Below are 5,204 nucleotides of genomic sequence, written 5' to 3'. Positions count from 1 at the left end.
TCCCCCCCTTCCTCATCTGTAAATATTTATTCTTTACTCAGCGAAATCTTCTGAGGTAACATCGATGCATGTGCTTGTCCTCTCATTTTCAATCGGATAAAATAAAACGTTCAAATGGCTTAAAAAGATACAACAAAAGTGATTATTATTATTACTATTATTTTATCATTGATGTTGTTATGGCTAATAGTAATACTAATACTAATACTAATGATAATAACAATAACAATAATAATAATAATAATGGTGTTTGGAGAAACACACATTAAAGCTCTCTTAATGCACTGAGCTGATAGTGCCAACCTCCCACCTACAGACAGACCACACTGACATACAGTGTTTGAGCTTGGGCAGGTGGGAGAATTGTCTCTAAATTGTCATGGAGGGATGATCTACCATCTGCGCAATACTAGTTAGTTAGAGCTTTTACAGCGGCTTAAATTTTCTTGCAGGTGTGTGTGTGTGTGTCTTTGTGTCTGTGTAATCTTCATAAAGTGCATACACTCGACGATCAATGAGATACTTTTTTTAGACCAAGCCAAAAAAAAAAAAAAAGAAGAAGAAGGACCCAGAAGATCACACATAACAAACCACAACACATCCAACTTTTGTGTTATTCACCGCTTGAGGGATAGAGCCATGCTAATACACATTCATCCACACTTAAGCACTCACACACACACACACACACACACATGCGCACACCTGTTTAATGTGAGCTTTTTATTGTTTAATGATTTAACCTTGTGTATCAGAGTGCCACTGTGGGTATATTTAATGGGAGGTCAAAGGTCAAAGTCATCTCTCTAGAAACTTCAGATCGTTCAGAACGATCACAGGACAGATAAAGTCAGACCAAGCTCAGCATACAGCCTACAGAGGTAACTCAACACACTGCCCTAAATACAGTCGCTGTGAGTATGTTAGGGGCTTGTGTGTGTGTGTGTGTGTGTGTGTGTGTGTGTGTGTGTGTGCATGTGTGTGTGTGTGTGTGTGTGTGTGTGTGCATGTGTGTGTGTGTGCACGCATGTGTGTGTGTGTGCGTGTGTGTGTGTGTGTGCGCACATATGCAAGTGCACAAATGACCCTAAAGCACTCTGCAAACACATTTTAATTAAAAACAACACTGAATCAAAAACTGTACAACACACCTACACACATCCAAACCGACACACCAGACAGAACCCAGTTTTGTCATTCAAATCAGATGAGCTTGACCCAGGAATTCAGCTACAAGTGTTTGCGTGTGTGTGTGTGTGTGTGTGCGTGTGTGTGTCAGACAGACATCCCCAGACAGTGATACACACAAGGCGCATAGGTAGTGTTTAAGAGGGATAAAACAGACTCTAACCTCGAGATGTGCATTTGAGATGGAAAAAATGCAGCTGTTCCAAAAACTGTGATCGCTTGCTCATTCTCAGTATGCCATAGATCTAACAAACAAAAGAGCAACGACACAAAACAATAAATAAGTGGACAAACAAACAAACAAAGAAAACACCAAAAAAAGAACACACGCACACACACACCAAAAAAAAATCCTCTGTAAACATGGAATATTCACGAGGGAAAAAAAAAAATAAGGACGAATGAACACAAACAAACCAAAAAAAAAAAAAGCCTTTCGCTCACACACACACACACACACACACACACACACACACACGCACACACACGCAAGCAAGAACCCATTTGCGCTAAGTACAGTCACTCTTTCATTTGTACGCTCATACTATGCAAACAGTATTGCTATCAGACCGAGAAAGTCCAAAGTCACCATACGTCAAGGAAACTCAACAACTCGATCCCTTGCAGTTTAATAAACAAATGTCGATCACCATCTTAATACACACATATTTCAAATCTCGTAATTCATCCCCTCCCCCTGAATACGAAATTCACGCAATTGATCTCCTTCTCTCTCTTGGTACGCATCCAACATCCCAGTGTCTGGACCAATATGTTCAAATGCCCAATATATTTTCGACTTGATTTAACAAAACAGTTTCATATTTGTGCAAATCATAGTATTAAAAATGTCACGGTTCTGACAACAGTCTTTAGACTAAAAATAATAAATAAGTAAACAATAAATATAAGAGGAGCCGTCTTAATTGTATGAGACATTTAATCTCAAATAAATTGAAATACTGGGGAGATATTTGTTTACGCTAAGTTTGATTTTGATCATCCGAGACTGAAATATTTTGTTGAAATATTTTTGCTCAAAGAAGAAGAGCAATGTTTTTGTCCCCAAGTGTATCTATGGTTTAATGACCACAGAGAAAAATATTAGCCTTCAGATTCAACTCATCATCCGAAGTTCTAACACGAACTCAAAATGTCCAACGTTACTTCAGAATACGGATACTCAATTCCAGTTGAAAACAATTAAACAGCTCACACGTATACGATTAAATACAAGAGACATATGTGAAAGACACACACCAAAAGACATCTGAATTCAACCACATTTGAAATAATAAACCACACTTGAAGACAGCAGAGAGGCAAAGTCGCTTTTTAGTACCTGGCTGGCCTTTTGCTCGCTGAATCGTGGTCGGATTCCCGGGTGCAGACGGCACGCGGCGGAGGTTTGGGGCTGCTTCTGCACGTGTGGCGGTTGAGGTGTCCGGTAGCCGGGGCTTGGAGCTCGGCTGAAGACTCTCTTCCGAACCGGGGTCTGGAGACGAGACGCGAGGAAAAGGGCATGACAATCAGTACGGATTCACACATGTTCACTGCTCTTCCTCTCTCTCTCTCTCTCTCTCTCTCTCTCTCTCGCGCTCTCGCTCTCTCTCTCTCTCCCTCAGATATTCAAACATATGCACACACAATAACAAAAAAACACAGAAATAAGACCCACACTCATCCAAACAGCCTGGACAGGCTGGAACATATCAAACGGACAAAAAAAGTTGTCCCAATAATCCTTTAAGAAACGAGCTTTCATTAAAAGCTGCAGTTACCAGCCAAACAGCAACAAAAAAACTGAACACACCGAACATGTTTAAGACTCGATACTATTACAGAAATATTGTACAATTTTATTCCAGATATGAGTACGCAAAACCCACGAAACCCCGGTGCAAACGACAGCGGAACACGATGAGAAACATGCTGAGCCAAAAATATATGTGATGAAATGACCTTTCCAAAAGTGCAAAGGTTAAAAAAAGAAAAGAGAAGAAAGTCAGACCTCTAAAGTTAAAATAAAGGTTTTCTGGTCAGATAAAGTTTTATACTCTCCTTTAACATAAATATAAAAATAGCAAAGAATCGCTGCACCTTACAGAGAATATTACACTATAAAACAGGATTAAGCATGAAGATAAATCGAAACGAAATACAGTAAACGATGTTGCTCAAACCCCCCCCCTCACCCCATCCCCCGCCAAAAAAGCAAAGACCTTTAATTTTCTCTGCCTCTGAAACAATATAAGATAAATTGTGCTCGCGCAACTTCAGTACTAAAAATGAATGTGCACATATAACTGCACGCTAGAACGAAATAATCAGAACAAATAAATAAAGCTTTGTTTGAATCACAAACTGCATTGTAATCTCTCTCTCTCTCTCTCTCTCTAAATATACATACATGTATTTTATTTTCTAAAGCTATTGCAAAGCTGTTAGAGTTAAATTTGAAGCAAGTATGAAAATTAAGATTTTTCGTTGCCTTGCGGGTTTTCTTCCATTATCGGAGACTAATGGATTTGTCTTGTGAAGAGTGACAATATTCACCTGAGCACTCTCCCGAAGTCTGACTGCCCGTGTCCTCTATCAAATAAAGTCGAGCGCGCCACCGTGGCGCATTTAAAAGCAACTAGCGCCCCCTCCCTGACAAAAGCGCGCTCACTCACACTCACACGACCTGCGGCCACTGAATTCATCACTGAGCCCCTCGCAACTTTGCCGGTGAGTGTTGGGTCAAGCATATGGCCTCTGATTAGCGAGACACAGAACAATTCTAAGCTTTAGAACTTCTTCCTTTAACATTTAGAACTTCCGCATCCCCTCCCCCCACACTCACAGAACCACAGACACATACAGAGCCACACACACACACACATATAAACACACGTTCAAGACCTGAGGGTCGATGTCTATTGAGTATGCATGCGCGCGCGCGCGCGCGCGTGTATGGATTCATGTAGTTGTGGCTGAATGTGAGGAGTCATCGGGCTGCTTGCGCTTTGGTAACCTAGAGAACCGGGAGAGAGCCCTTAAACACGCACGCGGTGAGAGGCGCTCGGGCTATGCTCAATAAGTGCGCCAAAGAGAGGCTTTCCAGCAAACACACGAAAAAAAAGACGGGGGAACAGAGAAAGGAATGAAAAAATACAAGTACAGTAAATTAGTTGAGAGAACGGTGTCTGACAGTGAGAGTGAGAGAGAGAGAGAGAGAGAGAGAGGGAGGGAGGGAGAGAGAGAGAAGGGGAGAGAGGGAGACAGAGAGATTTTTACTGATAGTGTAGCGTCTCACCAGACCAAGTACAACTGTACTCCTTGACCCAGCGCAGTCGTATAAGAAAACTCCCACGTGCTTTAAGACAAAAAAGCGTGTGTTCAAGCTGGGCACATGAAATCGATGACCTTGATTAACATGTCATGCATAACAATATACATTAGTTTTAGTCCTATTCACTGGATCTTCGATAACAGTCCTGACAACAAATCAAGCAAAATACGGCATTGGACACTGCATTTAGAGGCAAAATCCTAATAACGTTCTATTCATATGGGAGATAAGTACAGAAGTTTATCTTTTCTGCGCTATAGATACTACTATTGCCTCTCTCCTTCCTCTAAATATAGTTTTGAACTGCGTAGTGACAACATTATGCCAATAAATGTGCTATGAACACCAGACATTAGTTTATCTGCTTCCTGAAACAATAATTGTGCATAGCTAACCTGTCTTTATATTACTATGCTGTCCTTATATTACTATCGTGATTTCAAAGGTAATATCAAACACACTGACAACAGACTGTGTCCCACGGATCCTTTTCCTGTAGTACCTACCCTATCACGGAAGTATTCAAAAACTTTAAACAGCCCTAAAAGATTTCAGAATACCTGTCTCTCCGTGAGAATGTGTTAGTGTGTGTGGGTCCACTTCGGGATAGACTACAATGAATGAGATTCGTGCTGTCACTTACCACAAACGTGGCAAGAGCTTATCTTTTCTACGATGACAA

At 40.9% G+C, this 5,204-nt stretch overlaps 1 protein-coding gene across 1 annotated transcript in view; it reads right to left on the bottom strand.

The window, feature by feature from the left end:
- The window catches only part of nr4a3 (nuclear receptor subfamily 4, group A, member 3), an 18,960-nt gene extending 17,547 nt beyond the window's left edge, over positions 1-1,413 (bottom strand). The window contains exon 1 of the mRNA XM_030784442.1: positions 1,352-1,413. The gene's annotated coding sequence lies outside the window, so the exon portion shown is untranslated. The remainder of the gene's footprint in view (positions 1-1,351) is intronic.
- Positions 1,414-5,204: the final 3,791 nt, after the last annotated feature.

This window comes from Chanos chanos, chromosome 9, assembly GCF_902362185.1.
Source record: "Chanos chanos chromosome 9, fChaCha1.1, whole genome shotgun sequence".
Taxonomy (NCBI): Eukaryota; Metazoa; Chordata; class Actinopteri; order Gonorynchiformes; family Chanidae; genus Chanos; species Chanos chanos.
The sequence above is the reverse complement of the archived record's forward strand: the minus strand, read 5'-3'. Positions and strand labels throughout refer to the sequence as shown.